The 24667-nt window shown below is 35.7% G+C and overlaps 1 protein-coding gene and 1 long non-coding RNA gene across 4 annotated transcripts in view; one reads left to right on the forward strand and one right to left on the reverse strand.

Annotated features, from left to right (window-relative positions):
* The window catches only part of LOC118276513 (serum response factor homolog), a 230352-nt gene that overhangs the window by 37812 nt on the left and 167873 nt on the right, over positions 1 to 24667 (forward strand). The window lies entirely within an intron of this gene.
* Positions 15999 to 24667, reverse strand: part of LOC126912924 (uncharacterized) — a 213685-nt gene continuing 205016 nt past the window's right edge. Inside the window, exon 2 of the long non-coding RNA XR_007707518.1 lies at positions 15999 to 17684. This is a non-coding gene — a long non-coding RNA (uncharacterized LOC126912924). The remainder of the gene's footprint in view (positions 17685 to 24667) is intronic.

Consider the following 24667-nt stretch of genomic DNA (forward strand, 5'->3'; position numbering starts at 1 on the left):
ATAAATCAGACACCAAAAACACCATAAACAAAACACTCGGAGTGCGCCGGATAAACAACACGAAACATATTAGTTTTTTCGCTTTCTCGCGAACATATTGTAAGTCACGGCTTTATGCACGATTCTGCATAAAGTAACACCTTATTTTTCCACATTCGTTAAATAATATATTAAACTGGACACCAATATTATCTGTGAGGGGTCAGGACTTAATGCATCCGTTTAAAATATTGTGACGTACCATGAATAATCTTAAGTACGTGCGTCGCTTACTACATTATACCGACCATTTTCATTTGAACCTACAGGTTTGTCTCACGTTTCATCGTCTTCGAGAAATTTGTGTTTTTGTATGAGGGTAGGTGTATCTTTTTACGTTGGTCAAGTAATTTCACGTTGATCGTCATTTCAATGGGGTAAATTTATAGAGGGCTCTAGTGCCGTTCGTCTGTTTGCAGACTTTATTTGACCGTCAATCTGCTTGTCCGAATGATTGTAGTATGGAGATTATCCAGCTTATAATAGTACAATGGGCGATTGAGACCGTGTGTATTAGTAATTGTGTGTGGTCTTTGATTATTAGTTTGATATGTTAATAAGGACAGAGTAGCTAATGTGTCTATTGTCGAAAGCTATAACGTTAGTCACATCAATAGAAAGCTGGAATCCGAAATCAATACTTACTTTTAAAGAAGATTCATTGAATACGTTATTTGTACCATCTCAGACAGGCGTCGGTACGTCATTATAGGAAACTTCTTCATTATGATTATTTGTCTTCCAAAATACTTTGAGATATATTGCAAGTAAGTGTTCTTGGTGTAGTTCGACAGTTCCTTATGAGACATCACAACTTTCCCTATCAAGTTAAGCTTTTATACTTCTCCTTTTTACTAAGTTTCCATAGATTCTGCCGACGAACAACTTACAAACTCACGGGAACAGCCTTTTACGAGTCTCTCGAGCGTGCAATGTTTATCGTTTCCAATGAAAGTAATTTTATTTCTCACTTTTATTCTTTATTGCGTTGAAATATCCGATTTAAATAAAAGTACCTACACGTCGAGAAATCATAAGTAATTAATTAGTCAAGTTAGCATCATTTTCTACTTACGTTTTCATGCTGGTAGAAAAACAAGAATCGATTTCAATTTCACAAACAAATGTTCATTGCGTTGTAACGCTCCATAAGTGTTGCGTTATGTTGATATATGATTGTTGATTGTCACATTATGTAGATGTTGGTCAGTGAGAGCCGTGATAGACGTGCTCGCAGTAATTGCAGAGATTCCTCCTTAATTACATGTAGGCATTTGAAGGCGAGTAGGTAGCACTTTTTGCGCGCACCTGACGCATCTTAGGACTGGTTACACAGTTCTAGAATAACGGTGTAAGGACACTTCTCCGTAGTTTTACTGCGATCTAAAATTGTATGGCTGCAGTCGAGCTATGCAACGACTTAAAATAATCGTTGATAATTTTCAAATCGAACTTACGTCATTGAATTGAATAATACCACTAGAACCAGTTTGAGATGCAAATAAGTCGTTAAACAGAAAACTTTAAAAGCTAGAATATATTGCAATTCATTGACCATTCAGGTTGAATGAAGAAACGAAAATAAATTACGCAAATGCTGGTTCAGATAAAAGTTAACATCTAAATCATGATACATTGTCAGCGCTATCTCCTATCTGGGAAGTTTTCGTACAAATTTCGGCGAGCGAAGTAAACTTTCCATTTATAAAGGTGTGCGCTGTTCCTGTCGCGTTGAAGTGGCACACGAGGACGCTGCGATAACTTGGACACGTTATATTAATGCAAATTGCCCACCGAGCACCGTCCTGGTGTTATCGAGCATTTTTATACGCGCCAACAGAAATACCGCGATGCCATTACTTGGATGCGTTCCGTTGCATTCACATGCGTGAGAATGATTATATTTAATACTCTTATTGTGTTGTTTACAAATCGATTTCTTTCCTTGATGTTAAGGGATGAAAAAATGTTGAGTTACTGCAAAGTGCCGGGGATATGGTTATTGCTCTGAATTACTGCTGGTTTTGTGAAGGTGTTGATTAGCTTTTTATTGGATGAAGTGATGCTTTGCATACAAATTTGAGTATTACACTTTTGTTTCAAAGAGGTGTATTTGTAACATCACACCATTAACTGGTTGTTATCCTCGAAAAAGTCAACGTCTTTAAAACTTGACCACTTCATCTTGATACAAGACAATCATTAAAATTAAATATTGCAACAGTATAAATATCAAGAACATCGCTTACACGATTCCAATTTTTGATTCACAAAAAGAATTTTTGGGTGCGCCTGCGCTCGATTAGTCATTAAACATAATTAATACGTATTATAGAAGTGATATTTGTATCAATTTTGTATACTTTCTATCTGCCCACGCACCAGAATCTATTTACCTGTTTAGAACTGCAGAATAGATGTTAATTTGTATAGACAGTTCAATATTCAATATTGTTGGAGAGAATAGGAGCTTAGGAAGGCTTAAGCTAAGGGTCAAGCCATTGTAAGCCTGCCAATTGAACGGGTGACCTAAATCTGTTACATGCGAGCTTGTCCGGACTCCGGAGGTAGGTCAATTAATCGATTAGTCTGTTGGTTCATGTTCCTAAGTAGCATTGATTGTTGAGACACTTTGAATGCCTGTAGTGATACTGATACTAGACACATGTCGAGTTGGAGCTTATACCTAATTTATCTCCTACCAGAGCAGATGCGGTTTCATTAAATCAGGAGCAAATGAAAACATAAAACTATATCATACTGCCTATGATAGAAATGTATGTTTTTCTTAAGTCTTCCAATTATTGCTGATGAAGAGTTATGCTTCTAAATTTTTTATCAGACATCACCTGTATCAGTTCCTTCGTAGAGCCGGTCCCATCTGATATCAACTGACGCTTTAATATTTACACTTTTTGTTTTTGCAAGCTTGGATGAATTATTGGTCATTAAAAGTTATATTATGTGCTAACTACTATCATCATTAGGTAGTAACTGTCGAACGTCTGCATTCGCAGAAAAAGCTGTTAGTGTCTCGTGGTCTAAGAACATCGATTGTAAAGAGCTCCAACCGACGGAAACATAAATCCGAACATGTACTTGTAGAGTTCTCGTAAATATCAGAAAGCACTGGGGCTTCACTCTCACGATATTTTACACATTAAATCTGATTCATACACCATGAATTTCCATTGAACTTTGTGTAAAAAGTCATCTTATTTTAAATAAAAACGGCCTGGGCGTTACTCGGTCAACTTGACCCTACAAACGCATAGTAATTTTGGAAAGTACCCTCAAAAAATCAATGCCTTTACTCTTGTATTTTCAATTACCGTCAGAAGACTTGATTTCAATTATATGGTGGGGAAATTGTTGGTTGGAACCATCATTTAAATGTTAAGCGTTGTATAGTTGTATTTGCAGTGCGGCACAGAAATCACATGGCTTATGGGAGCCGGGGTTTACAGTAAATTATCATTTTTGCTCGTTCACGCAACATGGCTGGTGAGATTGCGTAAGTTTATGTTTTTTGTGAGGCGCGTGTTATTGTGTGAAAAGTCAGGTCACTTGTTTTATCTTCTTTTTTTATTACACAACAGCAATGGTGCTTTTTTTTCTTTCTTTTTATGAGTATCATCTGTGGATATTGAGGCGAGAGAGTATTAATTGTTTGTGTTCTCCATATTTGTTTACTAACTAGGAGCTGTTAAGGAGTGATGCGAGAATACGATGCGCATTTTTGATTCCGATACGAAATTATTGATACGTCTCATTGAAAGTTGTGTTATCGTTCTGTCTTCCAATAGTATCTTTAAAGTAAATAATGTTTTCTTTCTCTGAAACAGTAAATTCTTCCCTAACTAAGAATGCCTATAAATATTTGATGTAGTCATTAATTACATTCTTCGAGGTAGTTACCCTAAATCGAAGGCTATTAATCGATCATTAGACATTCAGGCACTTTCACGGTGAACACAACGGTTAGGTGTCTCAGCCTAGTGATTTAGCCTGAACAGAGTGAAATTGCATAGTTGACCTATTTGGGCAGGAATATTGATCGATGAGGATATAGTCCCTATTGACTTAGACAACAATTTTTAAAACGGTGAAAATGAGAGAAATTTAAAAAAACCGGCCAAGTGCGAGTCGGAATCACCCATGGAGGGTTCCGTAACAGCAAGTAGATGACATAATATAAAAGTTATAAAATAATTTGGTTTTACATAGTGTTTGTATGAACGACAAAGTTATATTTGCGGTTTTTGAAAATGTTTTATTTCTTAAAAACTAATATTGATATCTGGTTCAAACCAATTTTCGTTGAGTTTTTATTGAAATCTACAGCATATATTTTTTTTAGTTTTCTCACACTGTTATTTTAAAAGTTAGAGGGGGGGACACTCATTTTTCCACTTTGGAAGCGTCTAACTTTTAAACGGTTGATTTTGACGAATAATGGTTTTAGGAACCTTGATGTTTTAGGAATCTTTTTTAAAGACCTATCCATAGACACCCATCACGGATATGTTAGATGAAAATTTTTAAATTTATTAGAAGTAGAATATTAGAATTCGAATAGCGGTTACCAAAATACATCAACCTACAAAGTTTCAACTATGTAGACCCAACAGTTTCGGAAATAAATGGCTGTGACATACGGACGGACGGACGGACAGACGGACGGACGGACGGACGGACGGACAGACAGACAGACATGCATGACGAATCTATAAGGGTTCCGTTTTTTGCCATTTGGCTACGGAAACCTAAAAAGTAGACAAAGACGGTATTGATAAAGATGAAAAAACGGTTATCTACAGACATTTAAAAGGACAAAATGTTCAAGTTATAGTCAAAGTCAAAGCATTTATTTCAACTAATCTTAAATTAGGCACTTTTGAAACGTTAAACTGAATTCTGTCTGCTAATAAAGCTAGGTGCTCATTTCAAAGTGAAGCTTTGAATGGAAAACTAGAGAGTCTATAGTGTTTCCAACTAAATTTCCTTCGAATTAAACTCATATAGAACGCTCTGTACATTATGAAATACTTCCAGATCCGTAAAAACAACGCCGAATCAATTACGAAGAAAAATTAAGGTCAATTATTTTTAAATCATCACAAGACTCATGCGCAGACGTTAGTGGGTCGAGTAAAATAAGATTTTAACTCGACACAGAGCGAACGAAATAACCAAAACGAGTTTGTCATCAAAAGGAAGATTCTTAATAATTAACTTAAACATTAACTCGGCAGTTTCATTAAGCTGCTGACATAACAGTGAAATTAAAACGTTGGACATCAATTCACATATTAATATTGTATTTAGTATGAAATTGGGTTTTTAATTGTGACATAAACATGCAAAATTATGCTTTAATGGGAAAGGATTAATTCTTGTTTTGCAATAAATTTGTTTGGCGTTATTAGGTCGGTAGGACGGGAAGGTCAAGAAATTGGGTGAAGACGAGATTTGGTGAAATTCAGTGGAACATGAACGTAATTTTGATTCTTTAGAATTCAGATTTAAAAGAACCAGCTGTATAAATTTATCTTTGTATGTTTTCAATTCGAATAATTTTATTTTTGAAATAGTATTGATGAACTTTTTTTTTTTTTAGATAGGCATTATGAGATGCTAATACTTATTTCACATAAATTCACGTTTTTATTAGTACATACCAAACTAAACAATATTTAGACGTTCCAAATCGTCAATTTTCGATAGACCTCATCTCCCAAAACCAAACTTCATCACCCAAAGATTTATAGCCAAAATTATAGTCCACAAGCGGCCGCTTTAAATACAAAATAAGTAAGCACTTAACAATTTCGGTGTTACCGAGAACACTGCAAAACAATTTGTTTGATGATAATATTCCGGCGTTAATTCGAGACCCGTCGTCGATAAAGATTGACGGACAGTGGAGTGGCGAAGATGGGGACGTGTAATAAAAATGTACAAGGAATTTCTTTTTTGTTGCATTTATTTCTTATGTGGACCTTCTTCAATTAATTGCGGTACTGCTACTTTTTTAAACTGATGGTTGGTGTACTGCTGTTGGTTTTCTTTGTAGATATTTTGGAGATGGACCTGATTGAAAAAGAATAAACCTATGTAGTATTCCATAGGAATCCACACTTTGGAACGAGAATCTTCACTAGACGACTAACCGACAGACAGAAACTTAATTTGTTTTTTGCTTTGGTGATCAAAAGTGGCTTCCTATCTATTTGTCTACTTGAAGGATGAAGTTTTTCCTAATAAGTGTTATAAAAGATTCTATCCCTACATTGATATTCACGAGAAATACAATTTTATTTGAAACATAAGAATCTAGATTCGTAGACATTATTGCAATTTGATAACATCAAAGTGAGACTATGGTTGAAAATTTCTTCGACGGTGTAAAAGACTCTATCCGTAGGCTATGTTGTACCAATTATATATTATGAGTCGCCATTAAAAACTATTAACTTCTCCGTCCCATTATTCAGGTAGGTCCTTCACCAACAGCCTTTTAGGTGTTTTAGTACATTTTAGTAGCAGGGAATAAATGACCTTAATGATGTGTACATCACCTGTACATCATTAAGGTCATTTATTCCCTAGTATTGCTCCAAGCAACTATTATTATCTATTAAGAAATTAAGTTTAAAGACCAGAAAAGTATCTAGTCATTTGTCAAATATATTGTGCTTACAAAATAGCCAGGAGGTGGCAGTAGTCATCAGTTAAGATAACATGCAACTTGGGACCGAAGTCGTCGATTAAAGTGTGTATTAAAGAATATGCATTTTGATAAAAAATGACAGCGTACCAAATTATTTTCGTGAAGCTTTTATTACGAGTGAGTACCGTTAGTGATATGAATGAATTTACTAACAGTAAGCATGTTTTATTGAATAGAAGGAAAAATGCGAAAATCTTATTTTTTATCAAATAAGTTCACAAAATAGGAAAATGCGCGACTTAAAGTTTAAATAGCGATATGTGTAAAAAATATGATTGAGATTTAAAAAAAAATGAGTTTGGGATTGAGATTGGTCTTTAGGCTCACCTCCTTTTCAGACCAAACTAACACCTGCCGATGCGTTAGTGCGTAGTAAGAATTTTGAAATCATTGTCTAGTCACAGGTTAAAAAATGATACACTATAAAAAGAAAATATTGACCAAAATTTTCCCATCTTACACCTGTAAACAATATAATATATCACATCAATTTACCTATCAGATTCAATAAATAGGGGCAGGCCTTACGAGTCTCCCATCGTTCTTGATGTATCGAATTTAACACAATAATCGTCGATCATCGCTATCAACTGATTAAAATTGCGGGTCAGACGTTGTTGAACCCACAATGAGGTTGTGATCAGTTTTATAGCTATCCGCATCTGGTTGCCGGGTTTGGGAATTATCCGGAGATAGGGAATAAGGTTTGCTTTTTAAAGTGTCTTTGTTGGAGTATTTTGTGTTCGCTGAAGATCAATAAAAATCTGCTTATGGTAGGTAACAAGTTTAGTCCTATTTCAAATTGGCATGACCACCATTCATTATGTAGGTTTGGGATTATTTGTAACACTACTACTTCTTCATCAAGGATTGATATATAGTGACTCAGTAGAAGGCAGCCATATGCCTTGTGGTCTACAGTTTCTTTTAAAAACTCTTCACGTTCAGCATATCTTTGACTTCAAACTATCTATACCACAATTTATTCGAATCATGCTAAAACAAAAAGTACGTTTTGATTACCAAGACGGGTATATTCTGTCTGTAAAAAAAACCTTTCAATCATGGCGATGCAAGCACATCTCCTTACGGAAGTGTTCCAAACGATACTGTTAGGTGGCTTTCTCGATACCCCATAAATTTCACCACGCTTCCCAATTTTTCTGCAAGCGTTGATTGAATCATGCAAATTAGTTTAACACGATTTTTTAAACTGCCGTGAAATTTAGAGATGCTATCTCTTAGTGAGTTGGTCGTTGCATTAATTTTGAGTGTCGATGTTTTTGTAGTGATAAAAGGGGAGAATAAGTGATGAGTTTGCCTCATTTTAAATTAGAGTAAATCATTTTAAATTAAAAGTTATCTAGCTACATAGGTGATTGAATTATAGAAAAGTGGCTAACAGATGGAGTTATGAATGGTTTGTGGTCTTTCTGAAAATAATGTTAATATTTTTTTGAATATGTCAAATTAACATTGTATCACATATTCACTATTGAATTGTATGGTTCGTCCATCAGCTAGTAGGTATTTAGCCTATTTATCTCATGCACTATCAACCTGTCACGTCGGTCGTCAGTATTGAGACTATGAATACCAAAAGTGCCCTCTAGCTATACATATAACATATTCATCGATAAATCGATAAACTAATCGATTGTTGATTCGATCATACCGATTATCGATATACTCATTTTAATTGTTGTTAAAACTTTCAAGATAACGACAGTCGACATTCGAGAGTTTGTCGATGAAATTAATCGATTGTTATTTCATTTATATCGATATTAATCGCAGTTAATGTTGAGACTGCTATTTAGTGAGTAGTGTGTGCAAATCGATAAGATTGTATCGACGGTTGATTCGATTATATCGATATTTATTGTTGTCAAAATGCCAAGTTTAATGCGAGAATAATTCGGAGCTTGGTGATTAATGGTTATAGTCCAGATAAATTTGATCGGACTTGAGATAGTAGAATTATAGATGTGAGATAACAATGGAAAGTGCACTAGTTATTAATTTGCATTAAATGTAATTAAATGTCTTGTAAATGTGATCTGATATGTAAAGTTAATTTATACAGTACTCCTAAATGTTACGCTATGATATTACTGTTTACTGAAAAAGTTTTGCTAACCGATTACAATAAAAACGTCACCAATTGTCGTTAAACGTAATTGCATCATTACGACCCATCTTACCTCATATGAACAACGGTAAGAAATAACGTGAAAAACCATACCGTTATCGATTTGCGATTGTTATTCTTCACGCATTGACATCTGAAAGGACAAATTAATTTTAATTTTTTAAATCGATTCTAATAGTATCGAGAATCGATTCTATCTACATGGTATGCTCTATCGGATGTTTGTGTGGTTGTAACTGTTGCTTTACGTCATAGTTTGTCCAGTTGAAGGCATTTTTATTGTAAACGTTTATCGTTCCTGTGGACTGACGGGATGATTGCATTTTTTCATTCATTTTTGACATTTAATTTGGAGAATGTTCGCTCTTTTATTGTTCGTGGCTCTATAGACAATATTGAACCTTGTTGTCATTGTTATAAAGGTTTATACAACATTTGGACAGTGGACTTTTGTCTCGTCGGCCGAAAGAGCTTTCATCAATACGTTAATCGCAGTTTTTTGTCGTGGAAAGTTATTGATTATTATCGATAATAATTTTCGCTTATGGTCACCATCTTGTGGTGTTCTGGCAACGTTGTTTGACTACCACTTTTTCTACAGCAACTTATTTTAATACACTGTATTGTACGTGTATTTTTTTAAATGATTGTTCTCTGCAATTTATAAGAGGTTATCAAGAAATTATGACACTGTTATAACTTTATTGTTGTTATTAATATTACTCAAAGAAATAATATTCAGTTGTTTTATTGGGGGACTTTTACGTCGCTCGTCTCCCCTTTTAGTTAACCTTTTATGCTTTACAGAAAGAGGGTTGCGATTCTTAATTGAATCTTGTTAAAATTTGTCTTCTGGCAGTCTTTTTCATGAAAGCATTTAAGATATTAATCAAACGTATCTAAAATGGACATTGAAAAAAAGAAGACACGTTGCGCGTCTAGGGGTAGTTTTTCTATGAGTAAGCTCCGTACGAGATAGGTGAAATATTATTGGTACTGACCATATGTAAAAAAAAACAGAAAGATAACTTTATAGGCTAATTTTAGAACACACCAAAGTAAACAACTTATAAAACAAATATAGTCAGATCTATGTTATTTCAATAGTATGACATTGACCCAATTCAACCTTGTAATCAGATGTTATGCCACGTGGAAATCCCCAAAAGCATACGATACGACATCCAATGCTCTCCGACCTTTACAAATGTGTAGGTATAAACAGACATATAACGCAATTTATAATGAATATTATAGAATGTATCGATCGTCATGTCGCGGATTCGGCGTAGGCGATACACTTAATTGACTGTTCATTTAGTTTGGTGCAAGTTACGTGGTGAAGCGATTTGGTTATGGTAATGAGATGGTCTTGTAGCTATTGCGAAATGACCTAGTATCGTTTTTAACAGTCAGTCAGCAGATGAGTGAGCATTGATATTCAGTTAGTTATATTCTAGGTTCTGTACCTACATAGTTACTCGTCAAAATATCAAGATATAATTTAAATACTTCTCAAAATATTGTTTCTCTACTCGAGGCCTTCCTAAAATAAGTGAATACTAGTTTTATTTCTTGTGTTAAACGTTTGATTTAATGATAAAAACGAATAGAAAAAGTTGATGGTTTGCTGGGACAAGATTCCTTGACATTTTCTGTATTATAAGCAGTATAGATGTCTATACTACACACATACGAATATTATACTACGCGCTTACTCAGCGATCCGCACAAATCTCTCAAACTCGTGACGATTCCGCTATATCTTATAACTTGGGCCACCCAATCCTTGACGCCGCCTGCTTGCAGTGGGCGACACAAAAAGGTGCCGCGCTACAAATATTGTTGTTCTAACAATTTCGCTAACACGCCATAAGGACGGCTATGGACATTTGTCATATACATAATTAATACAACTATAAATAATGATTAGCTTAACTTTATGATAGCGAGACGTTTTCGTATATTTTTGATACATTTCACCGTTATGTTACTGAAAAGGGTATTTGTGTCGTTTCTTGACTCATGCTTACATCACTGCCTTTTGCACACGGCGCACAGGCCCCCTTTTCACAAAGTAAATACGCTACCGCTACAATAAAAGATTCATTCAGTTGTTAGAAAATCCTGTGTGGCCATATAAGCAAGTTTTGACCATATACATTTTGTTGAATGGTGTGAAGAGCCGCTATATTTCTTCGAGGCTATTAACTCCTATTATTTTGTCTTTTAGTTATTTTATTTATACTTAAGTGACGAAGTTTTTCTATCAAGTCCAGGTGCTTAGGTATAATAGGCGCTAGTTTTAGAAACTCGTTGATTATGGAAACTGTATGAATTTACTTGTGGTATCTAAGCACCTGTCTTTGAAATGAAGCTGCTTTTCGGGTTTGTACTGTTTGATTATTCATTGATACCCTGAAGTTTAGCAAAGGTGTTACTTACGAGAAATTCTTATTAGGGTTTTAATTGAACCCATCATTATGTCAAACGTATAAAATACAAGCGACCAAAGTCAGGAATAATGTATAACTTAAGTTCCTTCATGAGACTTGGATACATTTCTAACTACCATGCATTACAATGGATAATGTACATATTATAATCATGTCATAGTTTATCATGATCGGTAATATCGTTATGAACGACAGGAGAAGGCGACAGGTGTGTAGCGTAAATCCTAAACCACCATTCATCTTCAGCTAGTTCCGCAGTCAAATGATGTTCCTAAACAACCTGATCTATAAGCAAACAGATCAATTGAGCCCAATGCTTCCAATGTTTCTACAAAATCCATATTTACAACACAATCAAATTATTTATGATCCTTCATCAGGTTTTCGCCGAAATGCTCTGAATATAATCTTATCTTCGATCAGCCATCTTGGCCATCACCCGTCCGTCTACAATAAACATGTCATCCAGTTGACGTAGAGGAATAAAGTGAGCAATGGACACAATAGCATAATTTGACGGGGAATCGAAATATGAGCGGTTCTGGAGCAGTGCGGTGGACACACTGGGGTCTTGCGTAGGGATTGGATACTAGGATTTTTAAAAATCAATATTAGGATCAGTATTCTTAGTACGAGTTTACTTTACGTTGACCGAAAATGAGTCCGATTGGCCGGCGCGAATGAACCAACCAATCAGAGCGCCCAACGCGCTTTTGTTTCGTTTTCGTTGGACGTAAAGCAAACTCGTACTAAAGGTTACAGTTTCTTTCCAAATACAATTCTGGTACAGTCTCTGAAGAGTTTATTAAGCAATAGAATTATCCCGTGTAGACATCGATCCCGTATAAATTACCTACCAATGGCTATTTTGCCAAATGTGTAGTGAAAATAAAATTTTGAACGTTCTGTGGAAATAATAAAAAAAAAGAAAATTGTATTAAAACACAAAATATTAATAAAGGAAAATTACCCACTGCAAAGCTTACACGGTCAACAGGTTGGAGACTATAATAATATTAAAGATTTAATAACAAGCCGCAAGAACAGTAATACTTATTTGTACTACAAATGATCATATTGTTTGGAAATAAAAACAAAAACAATTCCCTTGGACACGTACTTCATGCTTTATTGTTATGACGGCGCTCATTAGCGCAGTTTTGCAAACATTTTAACTGCCTATTAAAAACCTTATGACCGTTGATTCGATCTTTATGCATTTTATTTTTGATTAATGATAAAGTCTAGCCATAAACTTGTCTCCCTGAGTTATTTAGTACCTTAGTCCAGCTGGTCCAATTGGGCGCCATTTTTAAAAATATTTTTGCAATGACATTTGCATATCTAGAACTGTTAAGGTTAAAATATTGTCATCGGTGGTCAATTGTTTTGATGTATTGCTTTCGTTGGTGCAGTTGGATTTAATTCATTAACTGTCTGTAATTAGTGACTGCATAGCAATTTCTCAGCACGAACATAACATACATTTTCAGGTGAAACTAATTGGGGTGATCGTGTCGTAACAGCCATAATTGTACATATAAAAATACTAGCTTCTGCCAGCGGCTTCACCCGCATTCCCCTGGGATAAAAATATCCTATGTGTTATTCTAGACCAATATCTACCCTTGTTCCAAATTTCATGCCGATCCCTTCAGCCGTTTTAACGTAATTGAGTAACAAACATACACATAAACTCACAAACTTTCGAATTTGTAATATTTGTAAGATAAAGATGTAGACTAGTGTATAAAAAAAATACTTTTCCAACGTAGTTTTCGATTCTTAAACCATACTTATATTACAAAAATAGGTGAATACTACTTATTCGAGTGATTAAAAATTTTCGAGCAAAAATTCCAATCGCAGATACCGGAGCTTCGAATTGCGTAAGAAAAGAAGTAAGAAGATCTGTATTTAACACAAGTATCGAGTTGGAATGCTTTTAAAATTTACTGCTAAACCGCGCTGAGTTACAAAATCCAAACGATTTCCAATCGATTTGATCTGAATCCGATGTATGCCAACATTGCGCTAATTCGACTTTATAACATCATTAAAGTGTCTTAACATTTAAAGAATTGTAATTGTTGCTCATTATTACTTAATAAAACGTAACCGTGTGGATGCACCACGCCGGCCCATGTAATAAAGATCTAAGGAACCTCCCATGAGCTGATCCGGCCAAGATAACACTCTTCAGATCATCACTACAGATAAGCGCACAGATTTGAAAGTATAAAATGTTTGGACAGCTCTCGTATAAAATCTTTCACGTTCGTAGACGCACGAATATGACGTCATTACACGCCGATCGGAATTAAACCTTTACTAATAAATATAAGGTTTGTTTTAGACTGCTGTGTCATCATTCGCCGAGTAATGCCCTTAAGTGAGGAACAATGAGAAATACATCTTAAATCTTTAGTTGGAGAGATGAGATTCCTGTGGGATATCTTTATCTGGTCCCATCGCTTGACTTTCGCACGATTGATCGATAGTATTTTTTGCGGTCGCCTTTATTTATAAAACAATCGAACGTTGGATAAATGCTCGCCCCTACCAGTGGTAATGGTTCCACGAAAGAAAATTACGAAACGTAAAAAGGAAACGAGCTAAATAGTTGGTCGTAAACAATCTTTGATGTTCAGCCTATTTGGCATGTGTGGTGATACAAACAATGGCTGGCTTCTCCAAGATGTAGTACACGAGTACTACGCGGTGATTTATTACATTTATTTCTCGAAGACACGAACATTTCGAAGTCACGTAAACTAAAAATACTAGCTAACAACGCAGCTAGTATTTTTAGTTTACTACCTAGTGGATTTCTTAGATACCTAATAAAGTTACTGTTAAAATGCAATTATTTTTATTATATTTCTGCAATATACAAATAATTAGATACATTTACCAAAAGTGTAAGGTGATCTTACTTTAAAAACTTTTTCTTAGGTACTGTACGAGCTTAATGGAAGTAAGAAATTATGGTAGATACAGTCATTTTAAGTGCGATAATCAATCGAGAACATGTAGTAAGTTTAGTATGAACAGTTCGATTCTCAGTTCAGTAAGGTCGCAAGTCCCGGTTGTCGTAGGTAATTGTCATTTCATTATAGAAGTATTCACTCAAGTTGTGATGCAGGTATTTGGGCCCAGTTTTTGGTACGTAACGAAATTACCGATAATCGGACCAATCGATTCGTGATCGATGTTGTATTGTATCGATTTTTGTGTACTATGTACCGGACCGGTTAATTCTTCAAGCAGCTGATTGTGTATGGTAGTATTTGATGGGAGTTTTTGTTTTTTTGGGAAGTAAATAAAAACTGTCAGATGTTTTGTTTTGTTTTTGTTCATAAATAAGAATTAGGAAGATTTCTTGTTCTGTCTCGTTGGTTGAGTAGTGGAAATAATATGATCCCGTGATAGGTAAAGTAATACATGACATTATAGGAATATGCGTACCTATTTATTTTGTTTTTTTTTTTATTATTATGTAAACATAGTATTATTAGGTGTATTTCAGACATCTGAAAAGTCTTAATTATAGTAACCTGGAGTCTGAAATTTTGTCCAGTATGTGGCAATAGATTCACCCTCTTTTACATAAGACTCATAACATAATTGGCGCAGAGAAGTTCACATCTGCCAACTCTTTCGAGGATTAAACGCTATGAAGTTAGGTTAAGTATATTTAATGAGGTTTTTGAATCATAGATCGTTGAACTCCATATCGACGCTGGAAAGGCAAAATGTATTAACCGCCATTATGTGAATTGTTCAGTAGAGCGATTTGAAGTTTCAAATTTTGCAAAAAAAATCATAACTAATTAATTACTGGAGCTTTTTCATTGAAACTCAAAATAGTTATTACGAATAACGTTTACTATGAAATGTAACAATAGAAAATAATGTAAGTGTCTTCGTGTCCAAGATTTTGGAGTTAATACAATGCAGGCCATAATCTTGGTTAGGTAAAATTGACTTAAGTCAGTTGACCGTACTCACCGTGTCCAGGTAAAACATGTTTTAACGAACAAAAAGCTGCATAAATGAGCTAGATAAAATGTGTTATATTCTGTAAAGCATACTAACACGTCTAAGTAAAATGTTTTATCAGGCCCGGTCAAGTCAGACCATGAAAACTAAAATGTCTTATCTTGCATTAAGCTAAAGTTTTCGCTGGGCTTTAAGTATTATCTCACAATATTAATGAATAATGGAAGTTACGGGTAAAACTAAATTACGCAAAAAAAATTTTTAAAAGGGCTTTTCATCGCAAAATGAAGAAAAAATATAAACCACTTACTTCTGAGATCAATCAGTCTTAAAAAAACCGGCCAAGTGCGAGTCAGACCCGCCCATGAGGGGTTCCGTAGCAGCAAGTAGATGGCATAATATAAAAGTTATAAAATAACTTCGTTATACATAGTGTTTGTATGAACGACAAAGTTATATTTGCGTTTTTTGAAAATGCACTTTTTTATTACGTTTGATGGGTCGACGTTTAGCCGCTATCTTGCCTGGTGGTAAGTGATGACGCAGCCTACGATGGAGCACGTCTGCCCATAAGCAACCTATTCACTCGGGCTTAGAAAACACCCAGGTTATACCCATCAGGAAACACAGACTCCGGCAAAGAATCCCACTCTCTAACAGTTCGCACATGGAAGCTTGGAGTGAAGCGCTTCGTGCGAGTGGGTGGGATATCTACCATGAAACGGTGACGCCTCGCCGATTGTCTTGTGGTTCGATAATGGAAAGGACTCGGGGGAATCAAGTTGTGCAATTCCCCCACACACTCTCCGAAATGTATCTGGTAAAAAACGGAAAGGCTTGCGACCTTGCGCCAGTGTTCGACGCTTTGAAGCCGGGCCTCTACAAGCGCATCATCATTGATGAGCTTCTTGGCACGCTTTTCGATGTTTTCTAGCGCTTTGATCTGGTATTTAGCCGAGCCGTCCCAAAGGTGAGAACAGTAATCCATACCTGACCGAACCTGCGCTTGGTACAGGCTCAGCAGTTGTTTCGGTGTGAAGTACCGTCTCACCCACCAGAGGATACCCAACTTTCTACCAGCCAGATGCGCCTTCGACTCTATATAAGAGCCGAAGTTTAGTGTAAGCGATAAAGTTACGCCCAGAAGCTCAAGATGATCCGATCCGCACGCACGGGTCTGGTTCTGGTCGGGCGGCGAGCTACCCTTGCTCGCCGTCCGCAGACCCGCACTTACGGTGGCCGGAGATCGTCCCGCGATCCCCGACGCCCGGAGTGTCTCACGCGACGGCTGGGACGTGAGGAGGTTTGTTCTCTCACGCGCCCCGCCTTCTCCGTAGCTAGCATGACTGCTTCGCAAAAGGTGGAGACGGCATCCCAGTCCCCCTCGCTCCGCACCATGGCCTGAACCAGTGACGGGCGCGAGAGGTCACCGTCGCCGACCACATCCCTGAGGACTTGGCGGTGCTCAGCCCATACAGGACACACCGCCACCGTTCACGGACGAGTTCTATTAGTATTATTTCTGAAAAAGTAATAATGATATCTCGTTCAAACCAATTTTCTTTGAAAGTTTCAAATGAAATTTACAGCATATATTTTTTTTTTTTAGTTTTGTCCCTCCCATATTTTAAATGTTAGAGAGGGGGCACTCATTTTTCTACTTTGGAAACGTCTATCTTTCAAACAATTGATTTTAACGAAAATTGGTTTTAGGAACCTTAATGTCTTTTTTAAAGTATTATCGATAGACACCCATCACGAATAGGTTAAAACTTTTTGAATCATTTCCATGTATGGGGTGCCCCTTTTAATTTATTAATTTTTATTCGAAATCCAAATAGCGGTTACCAGAATACATCAACCTACAAAGTTTCAACTATGTAGGCCCAACAGTTTTGCCATTTTGGTACGGAACATGGAAAGGCAATACTTTTAAGTATACCTAGTAGAGATCAGATATCACAAGTTAATAGGTACACTTGTACTTAGACTTATACTAATCAAATACAAAATGAAAAACAATCAGACTTTGGAAACATATTCAAGACATAGATAACATGAAACTTCATCAACATCATTTGTCTCAGTATTAATCTTATAAGTGTAAAATATAATCTCACTTAATCTTATATTGAAATAATGACTGCCTCCTTGGCCGAGTGGTTGCAAGTGCGATTACTGGGCAAGCTAGGGCAATACCCGGGTTGGGCGAATTATTGCTGGGCTTTTTTCGGTTTTTCGAAAATTTCTCAGTAATAGCATGGAATCTAGAAATGTGTCCGATGTATGGCAATAGGCTCACCTATTACATGGGCCTTACAACATAAATTGTGAAAAGTGGGTGTACATTATACAGTGGCGTTACGTGGCATAATGTGCACCGCTGCCTATCCCTTCGGGGATAAAGAGCGTGACGATATATAAAAATAATCACATTTTGGAAAATTAAAAATCTTCTTCTATATCAACATCTTCTATATCAGTATCTGGTAAATTCTTTTTGGCATTACACGTTTGCAAACTAAGGTACTCCTCATATTTACGAACAGTGTATTGCGACAGCGAGCGTGAACTCCCTCGTCGACAGCGCATGGGTAACTGAAGCGCCCGCGCAACGCTCTCGGCCCTGATTAACAGCCGCGGTCTCGGTGAATTACAGTCTTGAACTACCGTCTAACCACCATAGTTTGGTATTTATCAATCTTTTTTGGGAGGGTTAACTCACAAATGCAATTAATTTTACATTAGGTAAATTAATTTAAGTGCTACAAACACATTAGAATAGCTTCAGGTAAAATTGTATTATCAACCATTTTAGTAATAAAATGTTTTGGATAAAATTGTTTTAACGTCCAAATAATTGTAACATGCAGAAAAGTAAAATGTTTTAAACGCAAAAAACATATATTTTATTTACAAGTAAATTGACTTATGTTTAGATTTTATAATAATTGCCAATCTGTAAAATGTTTTATTGCGTTACTTTTTAGAAAAATGGAAAGGTAAAGAGATTTAAAACCAATCTAGTTGTAAACTTAAGCAGGTATAAATGACTTATCAATAGTTTGTTACTATCATGTACGCTTTATGAGCCAAAGTAAAAAAATGAATGGATTTAAAACAAAAAAATATACGAAAAAGTCTAAAATCACCGGTGTATTAACCGCCATCAAAGTGCTCAAATTAAGGCGAGACATAGACCATTCGAAAGAGAAAAATCAGGCGATTCCAACGGTATATATAACTCATTTTCGACCAAAGTGGCGCTTAATACATTTTGCCTTTCCAGCGTCGATATCACAGTGTAGGTAAGGTGTTGCGGAAAATTTTGGATAAACCCATGTTTTATTTAGTTTTGAACTCATATTTACCTGTTTCGTTTGGTGTTAGTTAAATTTAGATGTACCAATTACCTACGAATTTTTATAATAAAAGATTTTTATTAAAATTTTCCTTAAAATCAAATTGACGTAATTGTATTCAATTGAATATAGCAAATATTATTATTTGCTTTGGCCTTTTAAATATAAATAGATTTTTATTTTAGACTGTTAAATTATTACCTAATATGATTTAATAATAATGAGTAAGACTAAACTATTTACAACTTCAAAATTTAATATAAAAAATAGGAAAATAAATAATACAATAAAAAAATATTTATATTATTTTCTCGTCACGTTTTTTAATCTTGAAGGGATCAGTATAAGTATTCGGAAAAATATATTATTTACACTAACTACAAAACAGCGTTTTTATGTTTCTGCTTTGTGACAGTCTATTTTCCAACAATAAGCCACTACTTAAAAAAAAAAACTACAAAAAAGCTAGTTATCTAAAGAACGAGCCGCTTTATCATATTTTAACGAAAGAAAAACAACTCCATCATGTCTTATTGACAGAAAAACCAACATAGTAACTAATTTGAAATATGTCTTATTAAAATAAGCAATAACAATACTTTACTGTCTCATTCCGTAATCCATAACATAATTTGAGCTGCACTCGTAATTTGCAACAGGGTGATTTTTTTTTCTTAACCCTCTATCGCCGAGTGGCTTAGTACGCGGCCACTGTCATTCAATCATTCAACCAATGAATATTTCACCTCATGTTTTCATAATAAACACACATTTCACTGTAATGTAACATTATGACATGGCGTAGTAATAAAAAGTTTAAACGATGTTCGTTGGTTGGCCAGATAAGCTATTGATGGGGTCTATATGTCTTGCGGTCTGATTAAAGGGTTGGGCTCTTGTGTTGTTTGCTGATTAAGCTATCGATTTGTAGTTCTAACATTGAATTTATTTAGCTAAATAAATATTGTCTATGTTTTATAGGTCCTCGATTTTTTGTTAGTAGTTTCACTCGTACTGTATGGTTTTCTATGTCCAGAGTTTCAGCAAACTCTGTAAAAGATGCAAAAATTGATTAGCGGTTAAATAGTGAAGTCCACTTTAATAATGCCTTGCAAAATAATAGATAGAGAAGTATAGCGAAAACTACAAATGTGTAACGACGACATCGAAATGAAATGGCCGCAAAATACATGGAGACGACATCGTTAAGTTCTCGAGACTGAAGAGATACTATAGTGTGATGAACCTATCGAGGAGATTTACTGAGAGTAGCTGAGGAGGTATCACTGGATGTAGTCCTTTAGTAAGCCACATTTTACGGACTATCGTCAGCCTTAATTTTGGATCTTGTAATAGATTGATTGAAAAAAAAAACCTTGCAAGCTGAGCCGACAAATAAGTTATTTTATCAATAAAGCAAAGGACTAAACCACACTAACCACATTTCGCTTAAGTTAAAAGACATTTTGAAGTTCCATAGAAACTCTTGAATCCAAAACTGAATGTTGAATCAATATGTATATCTGGTCTCAAGAAGGAAAATGAACTACAATGCACTCCAACTTGACACATACTAAGTGAACGCTTTAAATAAAATTTCGCCGAAAACACGCGTGACATCCCTATAGGACAGATTCATTTGTCAATGACATGGACTTATTATGTAACTGGTTGTCAGCGAAACAACTGACAACGCAGCTGTCAGTGTACAAAAGCAATCGCGATTTAGTCAGCAATCGTAAAAACAACTGATTTTGTAAGAGGATAGTTGGTGCTTCAATCTTGTAATGTCGACTTCAACTGTCATGGTCGAATCAGATTTTAATTGATTTTTGGAAAACAATTAGGGAGTATGTGCACTAAAAACAAAAGTTTAAATAAGTTTGATATCGATCTTGGGGTTTCTGAATTTGTAACACGGTCAATTAAAGAAATGTCAATGGTCTTTTCAAGGTCAGAGTGAATAGGTACTATCTAAGTCTGTTTGCTCCATATTCGGCCACATCTTCGCTTCGCCGTCCTGGCAGTAAGCGGGTTGGAGGCCAAACGCAGATTCATCAAAAAAATGCCCTCCAACTCATAAAAACTGATACCAAGCTAAACCTGGTTAATATTCGCTATGATAAGCTTAATCTGGTTAATATTCGCTATTTGATTTCTAGAAGAAAAAATAAAGAAAGAACTCAATCATTTTCCCAACCGCTCATTAAGTAGAAATTACTACTTCACAAATATTAATGTATGAGTCGCGACAACTGTCATTAGAAGACCAGAACAACTAGTTTACGTAATGACGTCATCCATCATAAGTTTCAATTTTGTCATTTACGCTCTCGTCATCATTCCAGTCACACGTGTTTAATGTGATACAGATTCAAATTCAATTAATAAAATGCTAAGGTATAATCTTGTGAATGATTCTTAATTATTGATCTTCTTATCTTTATGTGTTGATTAATAACTTTGCCAATTAGTTTAACTGGGTGGTTGATGTGATGTCTGCGAGATCGGTTTGTGGAAAATGTGTTTTGTTGTGTGTGATTATGATATTATGTAAATGTACCTATTAGGTCTGTACACTCTATAGGGTATTCATTAATAAAAACACCGGTTTAATCTCGTGAAATAATAAGAAACAACGCTTGCGTTGTGTGAGCGAAGTTACCGAAGGCCCAATTACCCCCTTCCCTTTCCACGATTCCCCAAGAAACCTTAAATTCCTAACCCCTAAAAGGCCGGTAACGCTTCTAGTGTTTCGAGTGTCCATGTTCGGTGGCGATTGCTTACCATCAGGTGATCCGTATGCTCGTTTACCGGCTTATATGATAAAAAAAAACTAAATAATGAAGATTGTATTTCCACAGTTAACTATTTTTAAGCTGAACAACATTACTTTAACATCACGAAGAACTCTATTCACAAATTATGTTGAACTGAATATTATCATACAATAACACGCTGAATAAAGACAAAACGCTCGAAGCAATTAACTGGGGTCTAACAAAAGTGTTCATAAAACGTTACACCGTCCCTTATTAAAAATAAAACTAATTTTACGCAAATTAAACGCTCCCGGAGTTAGGTTCGAGGGCGCTACATATCAATTACTCCAAACTTAGCATAAATTGCGTATTAGTTATTGTGCCTAGACAACTAATTCTGCTTGATGACCGCATTTTTTCTGGTCATGTTTTAAGAAAAGGTGCTGAATATGAAATATTTTTTATTTAGTAATTTCGTAAAATTTCTCCGTAACATTTCTTTTTGTGTAGGTTAATTATGTCAAGGTGTTTCTCTGTACAGTTGCTAGCTACCTTTTTCTGATGGTATGTCAAAGTATACATCTTATAATTCCACTGCTACGATGTCTCACATAGAAATCTACTAAATCAAGCCCAGGCCGTTGAGGTCTCTTGGCGTACTAGCTGTCCTCAGCCACAACCGAGAGTCAATTATAAAGCCTTTTTAGGACCAATGAACGAGACTTATAGATTGAAAATCGACTTTTCTGTAGAATTTGAAAAGCACTGTGTACATAAAGTGCGTCAACCGAACAGGAAAACATATCACATCGACCCCCGATACACTGGCAATAAATCAAGTTATGACTTAGAGTCCAATTTAACCAAAGAAAGTCTAATCCGAGCCGCCGTAACTCAGCTTTCTAGGACTCACTTATTCAATTTACGTTCTACGCCGGACAAGAGTTGGAACAATAAGCGGGAGCTACATGGGCGAGCACTACCGACCATTACGTATTCCGACCACGATCCTATCTCAACTCGAACGCGTAAGCCTACAAGAACGGCACAGTGCGGCGAACAACTTCCAGCGACGCCTTGTTGCTCCGCGAAGTTAAATCAACCGAGGTTTATGCAGCAATGGTTGGAGCACAACGCGATGTTTACGTTCACATTTTCGCACGGTCGGCCTCCGCGAAAACGCACCAAGCAAACGTCATTGGCTGATAATTGTCGCTCCCTGGCGCGGCGCCCTTATCGCCCTAGATAACCACGCTTCCATCTTATTGTCCATTTGTTAAGATACCACAATGCACTCGGAATATTACTAATTAGGCTCTGTTTATGAGCCTACCGGCCATTGTTGAAAGAATGAGATAGTTATCTGTTTGTTGTCTGCAAATGAGATTTGCGATGCCGCTTTGTCGGTTGGCAAAATTGTATGAGCTTTGTTTCATCTGAAATATTATCTGTAAACCAGTGTGGTGGACATTGTTTTTGTGGCAGTTAGCAGAGGCAGTACATTCAGGTTGTGCTATCTGATGGCTTAAGCTAAAGCTTCGTTATGCGCGCGTGGTGCAGTTACATTTCGAGTTTTTCGGGATGTGACCCTTGCACCAGGAATGGGACCTGTATGGGCGTACGTTGGAATGTGGAGTGCATTGTTTGTGATGCACTTCTGTGTACACATGCCATATGTTTATCTATCGAACCCAATTGTTGAGATCCATATATTACTGACGTGTAAAAGGTTAGCCTGTAGGTACTTTGTGTTCACAAAAGTAAGAATGACCTCGAGTAGTTGAAGACTAATGTAATCTGGCTTGTTTCTCTTAATTTATACGAGTACTTTTCTTTTGATGTATTTATTGCACCGTCTTTTTCCTTTCAATTACTTTAATCAATATCGGCGATGAAATGAAGCCAATTTGCTTTGAGAATTTATTGCATTTCAGTCGCTATTTTTACAAAGATTTACAGCTTAACACTTGGAATATCTGCAAATAAAAAAGTGCATAAAAATTCAATATGTTCGTAATGATTGTTGAAATATTCACAAGGGGATCGTAAAATTCAATTGTGGGGGTGTAAATGTACAATGAAGTCGAAAACTTTAAAATATACACCGTTTTATACTTCCCTTGAAATACGAGCATCTGATAGTCGCCATTGTTGGTCTAACTTCAACCAATGTTTGCTCAAAACTTACGTACATAACTTACAAGTTATTGTATCTGTATTTTATGGATAAATACAGTTGTTAATAATCTTCTTCTACTGTTTGAAAATAGGTTTCGGCTCGGCGAGATAATAAACATCGATAAACAATACACGTCAATATTAAAAATTGGTTTTCGATTAACAAAATAACTTTTAAAGGCAACATAATATTTTATGTCGACGTTAAAAATAGAATCAATCATCGACGGAGAACAAAATCATAAATGTAAAGGCTCGACAAACATTTGTCGGAGCGGGCGCGCTCGCAGGGCTGGCTGGTGCAAACACACCAATATTGGTTTTGTCGAAAAAACACGGCGCTGAATTTTACGTCGTCGTCTTGTTGCTAGATAAAATCGCATTTCGCGTTTATTGCACAATGAATTGTAGCGTTTTATGTTAATAACCAGTGCATGTGGGCCGAGAATGTCGAAATACTGACTAATCTGGCCGTGGGTTGCCAACGGAAAAAATGGCAATTTTAAATTATACACGCTACCCACATTGGACTGTACGATATAAGTTCTTTATTAAACACTCATAGATTTTTTAATTACTTAATTATTTATTTGCTTTAGTCCTGTTCGTCGCCTACATTTGTTTTTATGATTTGCGTAAATAATTATCGCAGTTTGGTTAGATTTGTTGTGATAAGTCACGGTTAATTGAGATGTTAAACTCCCGTATCATTTGTCAAGTAAACCAATATCTTTATAAGGTAGCTTACACGACGACAGATAGTTTTGGGATAAATTATGAGTCTCATTTTTAAATCCGTTAATTTAATGAGGTGTCTATGTGTAAACTAAACTTTCAAAATGTAGTAAATTAATGTTATGTATTTGTCTTTTCTTCATTTATAGTTAATATATTTAAGCATGATGAATTTACAAGGCATAGGTATTAGATAAATGCGTTTTCAGATAGCGTTCTTAAATACCGTGTTCATTGACGAATTAGTC

Source organism: Spodoptera frugiperda, chromosome 31 (genome assembly GCF_023101765.2).
Source record: "Spodoptera frugiperda isolate SF20-4 chromosome 31, AGI-APGP_CSIRO_Sfru_2.0, whole genome shotgun sequence".
NCBI classification, from domain to species: Eukaryota; Metazoa; Arthropoda; class Insecta; order Lepidoptera; family Noctuidae; genus Spodoptera; species Spodoptera frugiperda.